The 22763-nt window shown below is 38.2% G+C and overlaps 1 protein-coding gene across 1 annotated transcript in view; it reads right to left on the reverse strand.

Annotated features, from left to right (window-relative positions):
* LOC101435536 (protein zyg-11 homolog B) overlaps positions 1-22763 on the reverse strand; it is a 308603-nt gene that overhangs the window by 283319 nt on the left and 2521 nt on the right. The gene's annotated exons all lie outside the window — the stretch shown is intronic.

Here is a 22763-nt window from a genome sequence, read left to right on the forward strand (position 1 = left end):
AAAGTCAAAATGACAGTTTCTGTTGGAGAGGAGGGGTTTGTGTTTAAGGGTTAGGAGGAGTCTTCTAGGATTCTGGATAGTGGTTACAAAAGTGCTCATTGGCCTTATAACAACTCATTGGCCTATATTTTTATGTCCCCTTTCATATTTGTATTATTTTAACAAAAAGATTTTTAAAAATCTGTCAACAAAATATGAGAGGCCTACGTTGCAGATTAAATGGCAGAGCAAGTCACTGGACTTCCAGTTTAGCTATCTTACTATTTTATTACTAAATTACTATTATTGTCTGTCATATGCTAAGTACTGTGTAGGTAACTCTACACTGTTTTTAATAATAAAAGTTAACTCTTAATGACCACTTACTATGTATTAGTCATTATTCTAAGCATTTTTAAATATGTTTTAATTTATTTAATCTTTCCTATTAGGTAGATGTTACTATTTTCTCCATTTTACAGATAAAGAAATTGGGGCACAGAGAAGTAAAGTACCATATTTAGGAACACACAGCTAGTAAGGAGCAGAACTGTGATTCCAACCCAGGCTGTCTAGCTCCAGAGCCTTGGCTCTTATCCACTATAAAATAATACTACCTTTTCAACTTTATATTTTGATAGGAAATATATTATCTCACCTGATACTCAAAGCAGATCTGTGACATGGACAAGTAAAGTCATCCCACCTAAAGATTTGGAACAGAGAGGTTATATATTTAGCTAGTGACAGAACTAGAGGTGTATTCAGATTATCTCAGATCTGCTCCAGAGTCCGTACTATCATCTGTCATTCCCCAATCCCAGTAATTTCAGCTAACAGAGAAGTATTGAGAGATCAGTGCTCCTAATCTGCATTTAAGCAAATAGTTACCTCACAAAAATAACAACAAGAAAGGATAAAAGCAGAAGCTAGAATTAGGTGTTTAAACAATTCATTTCTTGGAAATTCCTATTCATAAAGGTTTTCCCCACTTACAAATTAAGCGCACCCCAGGTAGAATAAAAGCAAAGCTCCTACTGAAGGCAAGTCTGACTTCATTTGGATGAGGTAATCCACAAAGTTCAAAGACTAAATGATTTCTAGGCAGAGCAAATAGGAAAATGTCCTCTAATTAAAGGAAATGGCTTCTACTCAATCAGACCCAACCCAGCTCTTTAATGAACTTCGCCTATCACTTCCTTTCTTAAAAAATTTCAAAAGCTATTTATCATCTACAACCATGGTTCTCAAGCTGGGAACACATACAAGGGGTTCCCAGCAAAGGTGTGCAGGGTACTAAAGCTGCAGGATGAATGTGGCACATCTTCTTAGAACATCAAACATGTTCAAAGATTATTTGAGGGGAGGAGGATATGAGAGACTGTTAAGAGGGGGAGTTAAATTATATAACCTAACAATATTTTTATATTGCAACAAATATTTTATGTAGAAGGTAAACTTAGCATGAATTTTAAGATAAAACACATGATTACCAAGAAAATTTCCATTTATAACACTGGCTTCAAGCAATTCTCTTCTCTACCCCACAACAAATTTAGTTTCCTCTGTTGTTAGAAGTAAAAAGTTGTAAAAAGAGACATTCAGAATAAAGTGTGAATTCTTGAGCAAGATATTCCAAGTTTTCTACCTAGCTACAACCTTCCTCTCCAGTCTCATTTCCTACTCCCCCTCCCCCGCATACATGCTACCTGCCAGAAACGCTAAACCCGCTAAATGTTCCCTAATGTAACCTACTACTTGCTGTTCTCTCAACATAAAAGGAACTTTCACACCTCTGAGTCTTTAAGGCTAGTCCTACTGCATGGCAAGATCTTCAAAATTCAGTTCAAATTTCACTAGTTCACAGTGATACCTTTCCTAATTTTTGAAGGCAGAATTAATTTTACTCTTAGCACCTGAGAAATAAGACTATCATTAATAATAGCTATCATGTAGTGAATGACAAATGTGTGATGCCAAACACTAATCTAGGCACGTTATATATATTTGCAATCCTCAAAACAACATTGAAGTAAGTAAACTGAGGCTCAGAAGGATTAATTTACATAGCTAAGATAAAACAAGGGAAACGGACTTGGCCCAGTGGTTAGGGTGTCCGTCTACCACATGGGAGGTCCGCGGTTCAAACCCCGGGCCTCCTTGACCCTTGTGGAGCTGGCCCATGCGCAGTGCTGATGCGCGCAAGGAGTGCCCTGCCACGCAAGGGTGTCCCCCACGTAGGGGAGCCCCACGCGCAAGGAGTGCACCCATGAGGAGAGCCGCCCAGCGTGAAAAGAAAGTGCAGCCTGCCCAGGAATGGCGCCGCCCACACTTCCCATGTCGCTGACAACAACAGAAACGGACAAAGAAACAAGATGCAGCGAATAGACACCGAGAACAGACAACCGGGGGAGGGGGAGAAATTAAAATAAATAAATAAATCTTTAAAAAAAAAAAAAAGATAAAACAAAACAACCAGCAAATGGCAAAGTAAGAATAAAAATCTCAACAGCTCTCTACTATGATATACTTACTATGCATCAGGTTCTGGTACTGAGCTCTTTAGATTCATGAGCTCATTCAATTTCTACATCCTATGAGACAAGCACCATCACAATATGTGTTTTAGAAATGAGGAAACTGAGATTTAGGTTAAGCATCTTCCCCATATTCACAGTCAGCAAATTACTAAATTAGGACTCCAATTCAAGACTAGGGCCAAAACTTATATTTTCAAGCTCTTAAATAACTGTAATATAATAATATTAAAATCATAGGGAAACGGACTTGGCCCAGTGGTTAGGGCTTCCGTCTACCACATGGGAGGTCCGCGGTTCAAACCCCGGGCCTCCTTGACCCGTGTGGAGCTGGCCCATGCGCAGTGCTGATGCGTGCAAGGAGTGCCCTGCCACGCAGGGGTGTCCCCTGCGTAGGGGTGTCCCACGCACAAGGAGTGCGCCCGTAAGGAGAGCTGCCCAGTGCAAAAGAAAGAGCAGCCTGCCCAGGAATGGCGACGCCCACACTTCCCGTGCTGCTGACCACAACAGAAGCGAAAAAGAAACAAGACGCAGCAAATAGATACAGAGACCAGACAACCAGGGGAGGGGGGGAATTAAATAAATAAATCTTTTTTTAAAAAAAATCATAATGATTGAACATACATTATGTACCAAAAACTATGCTAAGTGTTTTACCTACATAATTTTATTTTTTCCTCACAAGAATACAACAAATTAAATTTCATAACTATCCCCATTGTACAGATGACAAAACTGAGGCTATGAGAGGTTAAATAATTTGCCCAAGATTATAAAGATAATAAGTAGAAGAGTTAGGATCAGACTCCAGGCAATCTGACTCCAAATTTAAGTATATTCCTTTAACCACTTATATCCTTCCCCTTTATGTGTAACTCTAAAGTCAGTCTTCTTTTATGGCAGTTTCTTTTACAGCTCTACGTTAAAATATAGTTAGCTATGACTCTCTCCTCCTCTAGACCGTGAACTCTTCAAGTTCAAAGACCTATTAACCCTTTCTTTATACTCCTAGCATCTAGCATAATCCATGGTATTCATGGAATAAACAAATTCAAATTAGGAGAATGGTAAACGGACTTGCCCAGGGTCACAATACATGTAACAAGTGGGGCCAGGATACAAACCCAGATCTATTGATTATAAAATCCATACTTTTTCCACTACCATCATGCTATCTCTCAAGCAGTTAGAACAATTATTAGGCTAACACTGATATATAAATACCAAAAAATAACTTGGGGACCATCTAGTTGTTATAGTAGCTCAGACATGAGGTAATTATGTTATGGTTTAGGGTAGAAACAATGAAAATGGAAAAAAAAATAAAAAATGAGAAGTATTTTTAAGGAAAATTTGACAAAATATATTAAGTGAATGAACAGGAAAGGTGCTGGTTATTTCTGAATCTCCAGTACCTAGCACAATGCCTAGAACTCTACAGACAGGTAAATGTTCTTGAAGAATTGGTCAATATTCATATAGCATACTTTTGTCATATAATATCTTATTTAGCCTTCACAACAGTCTGGTGGGACTGGTAAAATGGACACGATTTTGTGTATGAACACACTGGAGCAAAGAAAGAACAATTCACCCAAGTCTTTCTAGTTAAAAGGTGACAGAACTGGGCCAAGGTTTTAAATTCCAAATGTGATGCCCTTTCATAACATAAAGCCCCCTCAGATGATGGAGGGAAAAAGGGGAGTTAGGACAAAAAAAAAACCTCCAAGATTTAAAGTAATAATTAACCAGGTAGAGGTAGGAGGGGATAAGCCTCTGTTTGTACAGAAAAAGAGATGGCACAATAAAGTACATGGGTTAAAGGTTAATATTTTGGGGGAATTTAGGTGAAAGCTACATGGGAATTCTTCATTACTTTTACAATTTTCTGTAAGTCTGAAATTGTCAAACCAAAACTAAAATAAATTAAGAAGTGATGAATACTCCCATGATTTCGCTGATGTTGTAAGGGATTATTTCTTCAGGAGAATTTATTATGATCGTGGAGAATCGGCTTAGGCAATTTATAGAAATAGAAATAATGATTTGGTAAAGAACTGAGCTGAATAAACAGGTTTGAATATCACCCTCTAGTGGTGGCAGAGCAGAAATGGATAAACTGAGAGAGAAGAGAGAGGACTCAACCCTGTAATTAACTATTATCACAAGTTCAGCAGGCAGAATGACATGATACGGGAACAATAGCTGAAAAGATATCCTATGGCAAATAGGAAAAATAATTCCAGCCTGAAAGAACAGGACAGTCCATACTTATTTTAGTTTGTTTGTTTGTTTGTTTTTGGGTACCATGGTATTTTCTGAGTCTATAATCCTGATATTGCAAATTATTCAAATAAAGTTAGCTCAGATAGGTCCTCTTCCACTGGTCAGAATATAAATTGGCACAATTTTTTCTGGATATAAAGAATTGAATAACAGTTTGAGAAACAGCCATACTCCCTGATCTGGTAATTCCTCATTCAGAAATTTACAAAAAAACAAAAAAAAGAAAGGAAATAATCAGAGACATGAACAAAGGTATTTACACAGAAATTTGTCACAGTTTTTTCCTAGTGAAAATTCACACATAAATATCTAAAATAGGGGGAAATGGTAAACAACTTATGATATATATCAGGCTCTAGAATATTAGCAGCAATTTATGTTTCTAAATAGTTTTCAATGACATGGTAAAAGGCTAACAATAAATTATTAATCTAAACTAAATAAAACTATATATGAAGGATTCCAAATATACATCTATACATGAACAGGAAATGATATTGCCTGAAAACTTATTTCAGAATGTAAAATTAGAAAGCGACCTCTAAATTAAATAATATACATGGTATATTCTACATTTACATTTTTCCTAAACTGACCATAATACAACTTCTCACCACTGCTCCTATATGCTTTCCCTATGCAGTCTTACATTTCTCAGAGCTTTTACTATCTGTTAATGATGGGACTGGACTGGCAAAAGAGTCTTAAGGGAGTTTTCAGGAGAAAGGAACCGGAGCAGCTATGATGTGTAAGTGAAGTATATTGGATGTAAAAGGGGACTTTTGAAGAGTATATCTATGAATTCTCTATTCTACTTTCAAATGTTCCAAAAAATGCAAATAAAGATCTTGAGTTGTTTCAAAATGACTTCGGGGTTGTCCCTGGATAATGACACTGCTCTGATATCAGATCACATAGTTCACAATTTAAGTAATTATATATATTTACATAAATGCTTAAAGGATTACTCATACTATTAAAACTAAGTAATATACATATATCTTCTTTTCTGCTCCTACCTTTAGCTATCACAGAGCAGGCCTCTGAAGGGACCAAAAAACCCAAAAGAAAAGAATAACTGTACTGAAAAATTTATATGACACTGCCCAGGGAAGATACAGAAGGCTCTCGGATGTTGAAAAAAGAAAAATAAGTGATAAAGGGACTCTTCACCATTACATCTATCCAGTACTTTATTTTATAAAGCTCTTTGAAAACAATCATGATGACTATATTACTGTTGAGGAAACTGAAGTTCAGAAAAGGAAAGTTACTAGTAGCAAAAACGCTTCCCTTTCTTTACACATACTGTTTCCTCTCCTTAGAATGAATGCCCTTCCCCACCTGTCCATCCTTCAAATTCCTACTCATCCTACAGAGCCAGCACGTGTCCACTCCTCCATGAAGCCATCCTTCACATACCAATACACAGGCAGATGTAATCACACTATGCTTTATTTATATAAATATAGTTATAAAACTATATAAACTATATTAATTTGTAGTTCTATATAATTATCCACTTTTATCTGTGTAGATTGGCTGTCTCCCCCTCTAAGCTGTGAATTAAAGGCAAGTTAGTAGGTCTCAAATGTTTTTTGTCTATTGTCCACTTGGCAAGGTGGGAAGGGGCAAAAAACTTCATAGTTCAGTCACTTCTTCATGACTTAGTTATCTATTGTGTTGGTTTGTTTGTTTTGTATATATAAAACTTCATTCTGTTATTGTATTGCCAAGGTCATGGCAAAGAAGCATTTCAACGTTACGAGCAGTAGCCCATCCAGTTCCACAAAATGGGGAGATGAGGACACACATTGTAATTGAGGTCAACTGTTGGAGTGGACTTGGATTTCCACTGCTGCTAATATCATGGAAAATGAAAGAGATCCTAATAGATCAGGGATCTTTTATACATGGGAAATGAGGACCCATAATACACATTCGATAAAATTTTGTTGAATGAATTAGTAAATTACTAAATCAATAGCTTGTCTCAAAACTCATTTTATTTTTCTTCATGATACTACTTCAAGAAACATCTAATATAAAGAGTATTAAAAATGTCTGAATTCCTCAAAAAGACCCTGTGTACTTCAGAATCTCTGAATAATAAGGTCTTATTTTTTGGTAAATTTTAAGGAAAAAAATGCTTCATGGATAATGCATTGTCTCAGAGTAAACAAAACATTTATATGCTTTATTTCATGATACAATAATGTGATGAAGTAAAAGGAAAAGTATTACAAAATTCATTTTGCAGATAAGGAATCTGAGGCACAAAAGTGAACTAACTTCTCCAGACACATCATAGTCAGCACAAAGAATACTGAAGATGGATTTTAAATCGAATAGTACCACACTGGACAAATGACCTTTTCTGATCCTCAGTTCTGTCTTTTGTAGAATAATGATGGGGATTAAATAATGTCCCCCTCAAAAGGCATGTTCAGGTCTCAACATCCGATCCTGTGGGTGTGAACCCATTTGTAAATTGCAACTTTGAAGATGTTATTTGTTAAGTTGTGTCCAAACTGAATGAGGGTGGGCTTTAATCCAATGTGGCTGAGGTCTTCACAAGCAAAGGAAGTTGGACACAGAAGAGAAGCCATGAAAGCAATCAGGGGAAACAGACTTGGCCCAGTGGTTAGGGCGTCCGTCTACCACTTGGGAGGTCCGCGGTTCAAACCCCAGGCCTCCTTGACCTGTGTGGAGCTGGCCCATGGGCAGTGCTGATGCGCGCAAGGAGTGCCACACCACGCAGGGGTGTCCCCCGCGTAGGGGGACCCCACGCGCAAGGAGTGCACCCGTAAGGAGAGCCGCCCAGTGCAAAAGAAAGTGCAGCCTGCCCAGGAATGGCGCCGCCCACACTTCCCGTGCCGCTGACACAACAGAAGCGGACAAAGAAACAAGATGCAGCAAATAGACACAGAGAACAGACAACCAGGGGAGGGGGGGAATTAAATAAATAAATCTTAAAAAAAAAAAAAAAAGCAATCAGAAGCTAGAAGTCAAAAGAACCCAGAGAAAGGAGAAAACATCACCATATGCACTGCCAAATGACAGAAAATTTAAGGAATCCCAAAGATTGCCAGCCAGCCAGAAGATATTGATATGGGTAGGAAGCAAGCCTTCTGGCCCCTGAAATCAGGAGCTAATACATTCCTGTTGTTATAAGCCAACCCATTATAGGGTATTTGTTTTAGCAGCCAAGAAACTAATACAAATGAGGATATTAGTACTTAACTAAGAATGTTTTTGCCAGGATGAAGTGAGAAAATGTGTTTAAAGTCACAGCAAAGTATCTGATACAAAAAAGATAATCAGTAAATGTTCCTTTTATCAGTCATGATATACCACAAGTTATATAAATTTGAGCTTCAGACACATAATAGAGCAGGTTTACTATTACTGCAAATTCTTGAGACTCTTTTTCCAACCAGAGTTCATGTCAAGACAAACATGCTTCCTTGGATCCCTATACCATCATCAGACAGCTATCTTTTAGGCCACCTTTTCAAAAGGATATAGGCCTAGCAAACCAGCAAGATGGCAGCAGAGTTAGGGACTCCTAGAGTCAGCTTGGGCTACAGTGCAGTTAGTAATCACCCAGAGTTATCTAAAGCACCTGTATGGGGGTTCCAGGAGGCCAGAAGAGAATCCTGCAACATCCTTGAAAGAATGGAAAGAGAATGCCCATCTGCAGGGAAGGTTCTCGAGTAAAGCACTCCACTCTGTGGAGACCAGTGCCCATCCTCCAGCTCCTTGGAAGCTATTCTGTAGCTGGAATTGGAAGCGCCACTTACCAAAAACAGGGGAGAAAGAGATTGTTGGGCACCAACTTCAGCTACTGATTAGTAATTCGGTGGGCTAAAGTATAATACTAAGAACAGCAGTTTGAACCTGTCCAAGTCAGAAAAAGGCCGACAGCCATCACTTTAACTCTGCCCCTTGCACGAGGGGAAGTGGGTAGATTGAAAATCACAGTGCAGGTAGGACCTGCTTCTTTCCATCCAGATCAGATTGCAGGTGTAGCCTAAGCCCAGCCCCACCTCCAAAAGGGAGGAAACTGGGGGTCCTGCACCAGCCTCTCCAGTAAAATACAGGCCACACCACAGAGACCAGTGATCATTCTACTTTGGCATAGCAAGCTGCCTCAGGAACTATTCTATGGCTGGAGTTGGAAACTCCATTTCTCAAAAACAGGGGAGGAAGAAATGGTTGGCCACCAACTTCAGTTACTGATTGGTAAATTCAGCTGGCTAAAGTATGATCCTAAGAACAGCTTAAGTTTGAACCTATCCAAGTCAGAAAGAGGCTGGTTGCTGCCATTTTTACTCTGCCCCAGGCATTAGGGGAAGCCAGACTGATTGAAAATCACAGCAACTTGCAATGAATGTCTCATGATGATGGAGGAGAATGTTGCTATGGGGGGAGTAGTGGGGTGAGGGGGGTGGGGGGTATATGGGGACCTCATTTTTTTAATGTAATATTTTAAAAAATGAATAAAGACAAAAAAAAAGAATAAAGAAAATCACAGCAACTGTAGGAACCAGCTTCTTTCCACCTAGATTGTACTGCAGCCCTAGCGTCAACCCCACCTCTGTCAGGGAGGAAGCTGGTGGTACCTGCACCAGATTCTCCATGTAACTGCAGGTACATTTGGTTGGCACAGACTGAAGAGTCGGAATTCAACCAGGACAACTGTGGTCATTTTGAATCTGCATGACATAGACTGCTGCCCACACCTGCAGTTCCATCCACACCCCAGGCAGGCAAAGAAGGGACCTGAAGTTTCATCAGTCTCTCTGGGCAACTACAGTCTAGGCCTGCATGACTTGACTTATTACACATAGCTGTGACTCTGTTCCTACCTGGCAAAGGAAAAAGGTTGGAGAAGTTTCACTGGTCCCTGGGGCAATGCAGGAAGCTTAAGCCTCCACACCTTACAGCACCAACTATATCCCTGGCTCTTACTATACAACCAGTAAGAGAGAAAGGGCAAGAAAGCCCTAAACTAAAGAAAGAAACTGCACCCAGAATAAATGCACCTAATAAGCCAGATGCCAAGGCACCAACAAAAAAATTACAAGCCATATCAAGAAACAGGAAGATACTGCCCAGTTAAAGGAACAAGATAAGCCCCCAGATGACATAAAGGAGTTGTGACAACTAATCACAGATGTTCAAACAAATCTCCTTAATAAATTCAATGTGATGGCTAAAGAGATTAAGGATATTAAGAAGACATTGGGGGAAAGGGATATGGCTCAAGTAATTGGGTCCTGTCTACCATATAGGAGGTCCAGGGTTTGATGCAACCCTGTGTGGCCTGTGTGGCGAGCTGGCCCATGTGGAGTGCTGGCCTAGTGGAGTACTGCCCCATGCAGAACTGCTGCCTGGTGCAGGAGTGCTGGCCTGAGCAGAGAGTTGGTGCAGCAAGATGATGCAACAAAAAGAGACACAGAGGAGAGACAATAAGAGACACACCAGATTAGGGAGCTGAGGTGGCACAAGAGAATAATCGCCTCTCTCCCACTCCAGAAGGTCCCAGGATCAGTTCCCAGAGCTGCCTAATGAGAATACAAGTACATACAGAAGAAGACACAGCAAACAGACATAGAGAGCAGACAATAGAGGGAGGGGGGAGAAATAAATTTAAAATCTTAAAAAGAAAAAAAGAGAAGACAATAGATGAGCACAAAGAAGAATTTGAAAGCACACATAGAAAAAGAGCAGATCTTATGGGAATGAAAGGGGCAATAAATGAAATTAAAAATACACTGGAATCAAATAATAGTACATTTGAGGAGGCAGAAGAAAGGATTGGTGAGCTTGAAAAAATGGCCTCCGAAAGCAAACATACAAAAGAACAGATGAAGAATGGAAAAAAAATTGAACAAAGTCTCAGCAAACTAAACGACAGCATGAGATGTGCAAACATATGTGTCACAGGTGTCCCAGAACGAAAAGAAGGGAAAAGGGGAAGAAGGAATATTTGAAGGAATAATGGTAGAAAATTTCCCAATCCTACTGAAGGACATAGATATCCATGTCCAAGAAGAACAACATACTCCCATCCAAATAAATCTGAATAGACCAACACTGAGACAAATACTAATCAGAATGTCAAATGCCAAAGACAAAGAAAGAATCCTGAGAGCAGCAATGCAGAACGTATAAGGGATACCCAATAAGATTAAACACTAATTTCTTATCAGAAACCATGGAAGCAAGATGACAGTGGTATGATATAGTTAAGATATTGCAAGAGAAAAACTTCCAGCCAAGAATCTTACATCCGGCAAGACTGTCTTTCAAAAATGAGGGTGAGTTTAGAACATTCACAGATAAACTGAAACTGAGAGAGTTTGTAACCAAGAAACTGGCTTTACAGGAAATACTAAAGGGAGGGTTACCGACTGAAAAGAAAAGACAGGAGAGAGAGGCTTGGAAGAGAGTCTAGAAATGAAGATTATATCAATAAAAGTAACTAAAAGTGTAAAAAGAGTGGTGAAAATAAAATATAACATATAAAACCCGAAGATGAAAATGGGTGAAATAACAACTGCCTGTACACTAATAATATTGAATGTTAAGAGATTAAACTCCCCAATCAAAAGACAAAGACTGCTGGAATGGATAAGAAAATATGAGCCACCTATATGCTGTTTGCAAGAGATTCATCTTAGACCCAAGGATACCAAAAGATTGAAAGCAAAAGGCTAGAAAAAGATATTCCATGCATGCAGTACAAAAATAATAAGTAAATAAAGAGTAGCTATACTTGTATCAGATGAAATAGACTTTAAAAGACACCAGCAGGGAAGCAGACTTGGCCCAGTGGTTAGGGCGTCCGCCTACCATATGGGAGGTCCGCAGTTCAAACCCTGGGCCTCCTTGACCCATGTGGAGCTGGCCCACGCACAGTGCTGATGCGCGCAAGGAGTGCCGTGCCACGCAGGATGTCCCCCGTGTAAGGGGGCCCCATGCACAAGGAGTGCGCCCCTAAGGAGAGCCGCCCAGCGCGAAAGAAAGTGCAGCCTGCCCAGGAATGGTGCCGCGCACACAGAGAGCTGACACACAAGATGATGCAACAAAAAGAAACACAGATTCCCGTGCTGCCGACAACAACAGAAGCGGACAGAGAAGACACAGCAGATAGACACAGAGAACAGACAACCAGGGTAGGGGTGGAAGGGGAGAGAAATAAATAAATAAATCTTTTTAAAAAAATAAATAAATAAATAAAAGACACCAGTAATGCACAATCTGAGGAGGAAGTCAGGAAACAAAAGTTGCACTTATGATAGTGACTAAAAGAATCAAATATTTAGAAATAAACTTAACCAATGATGTAAAGCATTTGTATTCAGAAAACTATAATATATTGTTAAGAGAAAATTAAAAAGACCTAAATAATTGGAAGAACATTCCATGCTCACGGACTGGGAGACTAAATATCATTAAGATGTCAATTCTACCTAAATTGATATACAGATTTCAATGCTATCCTGATAAAAATTCCACCACATTTTTTAAACAAATGGAATGCATGATTATCAAATTTATATGGAAGGGTAAGGAATCCCAAATAGCCAGAAACATCTTAAAAAGGAAAAGAGAAGTTGGAGGACTCTCACTTCTGGACTTTAAATCGTATTACTAGCTACAGCGGTAAAAACAACATGTTACTGGCACAAAGATAGACACATAAACCAATGGAAACAAATTGATGGTTCAGAAATAGACCCTCACATCTATGATCGAGTGATTTTTGACAAGCCTGTCTAACCCACCCAGCTCAGGCAGAGGAGTCCATTCAACAAATGGTGCTGATATCAATAGCTGAAAGAAAAAGGACCCCTACCCCACACCTTATATAAAAATTAAAAATGGATCAAAAGCCTAAATATAAAAGAATCATAAAGCTTCTAGAAGAAAATGTAGGAACCCATCATTAAGACCTGGTGGCAGGGAAGTGGATGTGGCTCAAGCAATTGGGCTCCCATCTACCATATGGGAGGTTCAGGGTTCGATTCCTGGGGCTTCCTGGTGAAAGGTGAGCTAGCCCACAGAAAGCTGATCCGTGTGGAGAGCTGATGCAACAAGATGATGCAACCAAAAAAAAAAGGAGACATAGAGGAAGAGACAATGACAGACACAACAAACAGGGAGCTGAGATGGCTCAAGCAATTGAGTGCCTCTCCTCCACATCAGAAGGTCCTGGCATCAGTTCCCAGTGCCTCTTAAAAAGAAGATGAGAAGAGAAGACAAGCTACATAGAAGAGCGCACAGTGAATGGACAAAGAGAGCAGATAGCGAGCGCAGGCGGGGGGCGGGGGGGGCGGAAATAAATATAAATAAATCTTAAAAAAAAAAAAAGACCTGGTCGCAGGTAATAGATTCTTAAAGGAGATAAGAGGAGGACTAAGATGGACTACCAATGCTTAATGTATGTAGAAGTTTTAATTAACTTTACTGTAGAAGTGTGGAAATGCATAGAGTTGATGGTGACACCTTATAGTGAGTAACTGCTGGTTTATTAATGGGAATGTGGCTGGAAGGGGTAGTCTAGGGATGTAAATGTTAATGAAAGAAAGCTAGAGAAGGAAGCGGACTTGGCCCAGTGGTTAGGGCGTCCGTCTACCACATGGGAGGTCTGCGGTTCAAACCTTGGGCCTCCTTGACCCATGTGGAGCTGGCCCACGCACAGTGCTGATGCGTGCAAGGAGTGCCGTGCCACGCAGGGGTGTCCCCATGTAGGGGAGCCCTACGCACAATGAGTGCGCCCCATAAGGAGAGCCGCCCAGCACGAAAAAAAGTGCAGCCTGCCTAAGAATGGCACTGCCCACATGGAGAGCTGAAACAACAAAAAGAAACACAGATTCCCGTGCCGCTGACAACAACAGAAGCGAACAAAGAAGACGCAGCAAACAGACACAGAGAACAGACAACCAGGGCAGCAGGGTGGGGGGAAAGGGGAGAGAAACAAATAAATAAAAATAAATCTTAAAAAAAAAAAAAAAAAAAAGCTAGAGAATAATCTAGGGACTGAATAATATAGTAAACCAAGAGGTGGATGAGAATTGTGGTTGATGGTACAGATGCAAGAGTGCTCTTTGTGAGCCAGAGCAGATGTACATCACTACTGCAGGGTGTTGGCAATGTGGAGAAGCAAGGGAAAGATACAACTGCAGTGACCTATGGACTGTGGTTACCAGCAATACTGTAATATTTGTGCCAAAGATGTACTGTGTTGATAATGGGGAATATAGAAAAAGTATGCTAAATATACAATATGGACCATGGTAGGTACTAATAGTCTGATGATGATATCTCATTAATCTGTAATAAATGTTTCACCATGGTGTGGTGTGTTGATAGAGGGGTGTAATATGGGAATTCTGCACATATGCATGATTGTTTTGTAAGTTCACACCTTCTGTAATAAAAATATATTTTAAAAACATAATAATAGGGTGGTTGGGGACAAAACACACCAAATATAAGATATGAACAATAGTTAGTAATAAGATTTTGAAGATATTATTTCATAATTTGTAACAAATGTCTCACAACAATATAAGGTGTTGGTAGGGGTTTGACGTATGGGACCACAGTATGATGTTATATAATCCTTGCTTTCTAAGTTCACAATGTTTATTGTTTATATATATTCATGGATAAATAATAATAATAATAGGGTGGGTTGGGGGAAAATATACCAAATATAAGACACTGGTTAGTAGTAATACCAAATGTAAGACACTTTGGTTAGTAGTAATATATTAAGGATGCTCTTTAATCATTAAAAATGTTTCACAACAATGCAAGGTATTGGTGGTAGTATGAGAGCCCTGTATGATGTTCTGTATATTTGTTTTGTAAGTTCACAACTATTACTGCACACTTATTGTTTATGTATGTTTATGTATGAGTGATATACTTCAATACATTTTTTAAAAATCATACAAAAAATACATTAAAAAAAAAAAAAAGGATACAGGCTTTTCAGGGTCCTGGCTTTATGAAGTAGTGTTAGTTCCAAGTACCATGAATCAGGTTCAGGACCTAATCTGCTACTCGAAAGAGTCCTAAGACTGACGAATCCTCCCAGTGGAACACAGTGGTTCTGATAGTGCTTTCTTTAATTACTGGGTGATTTTTTTCTAAAAAGTGGGCCAGAAATCAGGTGACTACAACAATTACGAACCTGGCAATGCTATGATTAGAAAGAGAATTGGTATTGACATCTTTCTGAAGGGCAATACTTTGATTAAAAGCATGGACTTGAGAGCCACACTGCCTAGATTAAAATGCCAGCTCTACCACTTACAAAACTATACAGCCTTCAACAAAGTTCTTAACTTTCCTGCACCTCAGTTTCACAATCTGTTAAATGCAGACAATAACACTATCTACCTCACAGCACTGTTGTCAGGATTAATTAATGTAGGCAACACAGAATAGTTATAAGCATATAACAACTCTCAATAAATGTTAATTATTATTATAAGATATAAACTCCACAGAGCAAACACATTGTTTTACTCAGTGTTATATTCCCAGAGCCTAAAACAGCCTACTATTATTGTGGACACTAAATGCTTATTGAATGAATAAATGAATAGTAAAACAAAAATTTATGTTAGTTGTACTTAAAAAACTTTTTTGTCTCTAGAGAAAGAGACTACAAACCCAGAGAGAAATATTAAGTCCCAAGTCTAGTCCTGAAATTAAAGAATGGGATTAAAAGGCAGACAAGGATAATTTGAGTTCACAGGTACCTATAAGAAAATTCAGATACTGGACAATCTCTGGCTCATTTTATTACTCCATGTGAAACCTCTTCCTAGTTTTTTCTTTTTCCTTAGATTTTCTGCTACTAATTCAACCAAGTCAGGTTTCCTGGAATAAGTATCTAATATAAGCTTTGAGATTATCTAATTCCTTTATCCTCACTCTCCCCAGCCACAATCATTTTACAGGTGAGGAAGAAGGTCAAGAAAGTAATGTCTTGCCCAGAAAGGTAAATAAACCCAACCCCCTTTTCTTCCATCTTAGGTCATATAATAAAGCTATTCTTTTTTTTTTTTTTAAACAAAGCTAGTCTAAGAAACAAAACAAAAATGTATTGAGCAGCTGAGTGGATTAACATAGGGATCACTAACTCAAAATTAGCATAAATTTCCTTTCAACTACCAGCATGACTTCTGAATATAATATAGTAAACAGAGAAACAGGGCTAATAATGCAAAGAGCACTTGGCTTGCTGTCAGTCCTGGCTCTGGTACTTACTAGCTGTGTGGCCTTCGGAAAATCAATTAACTTCTCAGTTTCCTTCTCTGTAAAAGGTAGAGCTAAACCTCTATCCCAATTACAAAATGGTAGTAAGGAATAAATGGGATGTTTGTAAAAATATCTTTAAATACTAAAGTACTATGCAAATATTATCATAAGTTAAATGATATGAACGAATTCTCCTGGTGTGAAATGTTTGGTAATACATTCATGGAGATAAGAGCTCAAGCTTCCATAAAATTTAATCCTGTAAAAGCAGACTGCCCAGATCTCAGCACTATAGCTATAGAAGTATAGAACTTACCTTCTTACTTATGGTATTAACTCAAACCTCAAGTGTTCTATTTACATACCTAATAAAGCTAAAAATAAAATCCAACACTTTTTTAAAGAGGTAGAATGGATCTCAGAGGATCTAATACAACCTCTTCATTTTAGAGATTAAACAGTAGAAGCAGAGAGGTGAAATGATTTGCCAAAGAGTACAAGACCTATGAAAAGAAAATAACCGATTTTACACAATTTTACATAATCAAGAGGATTCAAACATTTTACTATCTTTTTTTTTAAAGATACATAAATCACACAAAACATTTACATGTCCTTGGAAAAGGAGACTGTAACACTGAACAGGAATTAAGATTCTAGACAGCTCAGAAAACTACATACAAAGGAGAACTGAAAATAATAAAAAGAAAAAAGGTTCTGACATGGAACTAACATAATTTTAACCATAATTAACTACCTCTCTAGATTTACCATTAACTGATTCTTCACTATCTATGTTTAAACATTCAATTAACTGGAAGGACACCTTCAAAAATTATAGACAAGTGACTTTCAAGTATTTATACAAAGTGCTTTGCAATAATCCCAAAGCCACTTGGCTTTCTCTCCAACTCTTCCTACTAAATAAACTCTTCTGAACAGAACCATTTGCCCTAGGTCAATAGTACCAATTAGGCTAGTAAGAAAAACTATCTGATCGACATTTCTAATTCATCCAACCATTTTTTCCCCTCAGGGAGTATTCACGGTTTTTTTTCCCTCCTCTTTCATAACTCACATCGCAGTTTAACATGACCTTATACAATTCCCTATACACACATTCATTCACTGAACAAATATTTAAGTATTTCCTATGTCTCTGGCATAGCACTAAATGCTGAAGACACAAAGTTGAAAAGAAATAGTACTGTCCCTGCCTTCAAAGAGTTCACAGTCTGTCGTGACTACAGTCATGTTAAAATACCACTACCACACAATAACTACTATAACCAAAGCATGTACAAAACAAGGCATGGAAAGGAGTAACCCAAGATACCCTGGAGGTTAACAGAAAGCTTCACAAAGGAGCAGGGTTTAAGGGGAGACTTGAAGGTTAAAAGTCAAGAAGAACTGCATTCTAGGCAAAAAGAACAGTGTACAAAGGAATTTGAAAGAAAAATTTCATAAATTTCTCTATTGTCTCAGCTCACATTTTATATATTTGTATTTAAATGAAAGTCAGTCTCCAAGGGTGTATATTTTCTGTGCCGTCACTCTTAATACATGTTTTTTAAGGCATTTTAGGGGTGGAGTGGAGGAATTTACCAAAAATACTGACTCAAGACTTCCAGAACCTCGAATGAGAAAATCTTTTTATTAAATGTAGAAAATGATTCACACACACATGAAAAAGGATTAGAGGGAGCAAATGTTGGTCAAGCAGTTGAGCTCCCACCTCCTGTATGGGAGGCCCCAGGTGTGGTTCCCAGTGCCTCCTGAAAACACAAACAAACAAAAAAACCAACCAACCAACCAACTTGGGGAAGCCAATGTGGCTCAGTGATTGAGCGCCGGCTTCCCACATATCAGGTTCCGGGTTCAGTCCCTGGTTCCCAGTAGCTTAAAAAAAAAGGATTAGAGGCATGGGAAAATAGAGTTTGTACTCAGTATTACTGAAGCTAAATGTAAAGGCTTTTCTTGTAAATGAGAACTAAGGCTGGACCAGTAGAAAGGGTTTGTTCAGGACCAGTAGAAAGGTCCTGAATGCAATTTAAAACACTCATGCAACATTTATTTGCTCTCAACTTTGTGCTAGATAGGCAAGGCCAAGTACACAGGCTGAAGACCTTTGTAGACCCACTGCTGACCATATGTCCATTTGTATGGTTGCCCCTGAGGTGTGAAGTTTAATCTGTGTGGCTGCAGCAGCCCTTAAGACCACTGTAAACTAGTAGCGCCTAAGCTGCAAGACCCATAAGTATCATAGGAAGTCCACAAATTTGCATGCATACTAACTTTGCTAAATACACAATATTTGAAATATACATTATTTTTAATGCATAGTAGTTGCTATTAGGAACATTACAGTATCATTTTAAAACATTACTGAATTCCTGCTAGCCTTTTGTTAGTAAGATATTATTTTCTAATTAATATCTTCTGAAACTATACTCCTGTCATGTCCCCCAAGTTTTTCAGTGTTAAAGTCATCATTAAAAAAAAAAAAAAAGGTATTGTGGTGAGGTCCACTGCCTTACACAAAAAGGAAATAAAAATTCTGAGTAGAAAAGTGGCTTGTCTTCATTCTCCTTTCCTTTTCTTCCTACTCTTGTCTAGTTAGGTGAATTTAATTTTATTGATATATGAGCCTAAACAATCCTAGTATGTACAAGAGGAATACTAATAATATTGTTAGTCAAAGAAATATCTAAATTCTGAAGACAGAAATGTCATCAACATCTCATATTTACCTTCAAAGTGCTTTATAGAGGGTGATGTGGCATTTTACACCCAGAACCATAAAGCAATACACATCATTTGACCTTTTTTTCCCAATAAACATGAATGACTTTGATAGAAATTGCAAGGATTAAATTAGTACATTGCCTGACACATCGTGTGCTCACACATGAAAGCTTTTGTATGAGATCATACTCCTCTAAATAGATGTCCCAGCATTTGAGAATTTTGTCCTTAGCACTGCTTTTTAATCTTAAGTGTTAGCATTAAAAACACCTTTATTCCACTGCAAATAAGAACTATTTCTAATACTTATTTGTTAAAGATGTTTTTGAGGGCTAGCACTAGAATCTATGAAAAAATGCAGTGTTCTAGCAAGAACTTCCCAACTCAGGAATGTTCTGTAGGTTCAGGTGATTAAAAGCAATAATGACCTCTATTTCAATTTGTGTATTTTTGACCATTTACTAAAATAATTATTAAAATTTCTCCTATAAAAACAGAATAGTTTGAGAGTTTCCAAGAGATACCTACCAAATGTGTGAATTAGTAGAAATTAGGAGGTTAGCTCATGATATAGTCATTCAGTTGTTAGAATTTCACCTGAACATTGATTATCACAGTTTTAAATTATTTCTGTACTTATAATGAACTTACTTAAAGACAGAAAACATAAGTTACACTGACAGTGAAGTAAGGAACAGAAAAATGAAAATTCTGAAAATCTCTGCTAGGACATTTTCATAAGATCCGTAAGTTACATTTATCTGACTATGATTCTTAAATGGCTTAAAGTAAGCATTAAAAAAAAAAAAAGAGGGCAGTGGACTTGGCCCAATGGTTAGGGCGTCCGTATACCACATGGGAGGACCATGGTTCAAACCCCGGGCCTCTTTGACCCATGTGGAGCTCGCCTATGCATAGTGCTGATGCGTGCAAGGAGTGCAGTGCCACGCACAGGGGACCCCGTATGCAAGGAGTGTGCCCCGTAAAGAGAGCTGCCCAGCACGAAATAAAGTGCAGCCTGCCCAGGAATGGTGCCGCACACATGGAGAGCTGACACAAGATGACACAACAAAAAGAAACACAGATTCCTGTGCCGCTGACAACAACAGAAGCAGACAAAGAAGACAACGCAGCAAATAGACACAGAGAACAGACAACGGGGGGGGGGGAGGGGGGAGAAAAAATAAATAAATCTTTTTTAAAAATTAAATTAAAAAAATTATATACAATTTGGGTTTATTGGGAATAAATTATCCATACTGAGGTAGCCACCTGAAACCTTTATTTTGCCCTTAGAAACAAAACAGAGCAATTATAAAAATTTGCTGTTTTTTTAAATGCAAAAACGCAAGAATCCCAAACTTAAGGCAAGAAACATTTCTTGTCTATGTTGATGCCATAGACAATTAAAACATGACAAATATTTTATCTTATAAAATTAATCCATCATTTTTTAAATGAAAAAAGGTTGAAATTTATTTTAATAAATTATTAAAGCAACATTTTAAATGAACTATGATATACATTATTCTCAAATAAAATCTTTTTTACTTAAAATTACTCCTTTCTCATTTATCACACAAAAACTGAAAAAATAAATGAGGCTGGTAAGCGCTGGCTCTCTCTACCTGACTTAATACATGCCCTTTGGGAGGCCTACTGTTTGTAAATAAAGGACTCTGATACAGTAAATTTACTTTGTTTTAATATTCTCGTAAATCCCTAAAGGCAGACTATATGAAAACCAAGAGGCAGTGAACAAAATTGCAACGCTGTTAAGGATTCCATACTTCTTCTGCAAGTCTATGGTAATATTTCCACAGAAAATTCACTTAGTCAGAGTTATATCAGATTTTCATGTTTCATTTCCCCAATTTACATTTCCTACTTAAATTACCATCATTGTAAGAAGGTGAGGGTAAAAGTTCACACACTTATTCTTCACATAGACTAGTGACATAGTTCTCCCCATTCCAAATCATGTTTCAAATTTCATTTAAAGCAATCATCTTCATATATAATCTTCTCTTCTTCTCTTGACTATGACACTCCATACACAATTAAAAAAAAAAAAAACACCTTTCAAGGTACTCAAAACCTATAAAATCATTCAAGATCCTCCATGATTCAGTCCTATCTCCTACTATACCCTCCATGCTAGAGTCACACATTTCTCAGAATTCATCAACCTACATCTGTCTCAGCTGCCACACTCAAACTGGTCCCTCTGCCAGGAATGGTTTCCATCCCTAACTCTTAGCAATTGAATCCCTAATTGTTAAAACTCCCAAGCTGAATGTTCTCTTATTTATGATGCCTCCCTGAATTTCTGGTCAAGGCCAAAGTCATTCACTGATTCTAAAAATACTTGAGCACTTTATTATACACCAAGCACTATGCAGTTGTTAAAGATGCAATGATGAAATAAACAATTGTCTCTACTTTCATAAAGCTAGTATTTATCTCACTGGGTTTTGAGGACCAAATGAGATAAAACACATAAAGCACTTAAAATAGGGCCTAACACAAAGTCATGTTCACAAGTATTAGCTGGTAGTGTTGTTGCCTAATTATCCTAACTAAAACAGTTGCCCTTCCTGATCTATACTATCACTATCAATCTACCCTGATTTATTTTTTCCTAGTATTTGTAATTACTTCTCAATATTTATAAATTTATTTATTTATTTCCCCCACCAGGGACCATGTATTTTTTTTTAAAAACCACTGTAACACTGGTGCCTAAAACATCACGTGACCCTCCTTAACTGCTGGCTAAAAACCACCTGTTTATCAATGATTTTTTTTTTTAAAGATTTATTTATTTATCCCCCCACACCACCATTGTATGCTCTCTGTGTCCATTCACTGTGCATTCTTCTGTGTCTGCTTGTCTTCTCTTTAGGAGGCACCTGGAACCGATCCTGGGACCTTCTGGAGTGGGAGAGAGGTGCTCCTTCTTTTGTACCTCCTCAGCTCCCTGGTCTGCTGCATCTCTTATTGTCTCTCCTCTGTGTCTCTTTTCACTGCATCATCTTGCTACACCAGCTCTCTGCTCGTGCCAGCTTGCCACATGGGCCAGCACTGCACTCAGGCCAGCTTGCTGCACGGGTCAGCTTGCCTTCACCAGGAGACCCAAGAATCTAACCCTGGACCTCCCATATGGTAGAGGAGACCAACCAATCACTTGAGCCAAAAAAACTTCCCCTATCAATGATTTTTAAGTCTACAGGTGGAGACAATCAAATAACCATAGCAAGAATAATAAAATTACAATTGATATGTATGCTGTGAAGAAGAGCTAAATAATAGAGAGTGGGGTAACCTAGGTTTCTGGTGGGAAATTGGCAGGCAGAGACAGTGTTTCCCTGAGTTTCTTTAGTTGAGAACTCCAGGATACATCAGTGTTAAGCAGGCAAGAAAGAGTACCACCACAGGTTATTTGCATGTGCTGTTCCTTCTACCTGGACTACTCTTTCTGCAACATAACTCCTATAATTTAATCCTTCAGTTCTCTTCTTTAAAGTAATATCCTCTGGGAAACCATCCCTAACTATCCCATTGTGTGATCCCACAACCTTCCCTTTATATCACTCTTCACATTTAAAATTATTCTTTTTTGCTTGATATCTATATTGTCCACACATAAGATACAGAAAGGCAAGGACCACATCTGTTTTATTATATCCCCAACACTAACACAGTTGATGGCAATCAAAAAAAAAAAAAAAAAAAGAATAATGAAAAGCAAGGACTATATCTTAGACCAACGATTCCCAAGTGGAGTTCACACTGCAAAAGCAACAACATCATCAGGATAATTGTCAGCAATGCAAACTTTCTAGTCCTGTTCCAGACCTAATGAATCAAACTTGGGGGCAATAGGGAGAGTACAGCACAGCAAGCCCTCCAGGTGATTCAAATTAG

This window comes from Dasypus novemcinctus, chromosome 9 (genome assembly GCF_030445035.2).
Source record: "Dasypus novemcinctus isolate mDasNov1 chromosome 9, mDasNov1.1.hap2, whole genome shotgun sequence".
Taxonomy (NCBI): Eukaryota; Metazoa; Chordata; class Mammalia; order Cingulata; family Dasypodidae; genus Dasypus; species Dasypus novemcinctus.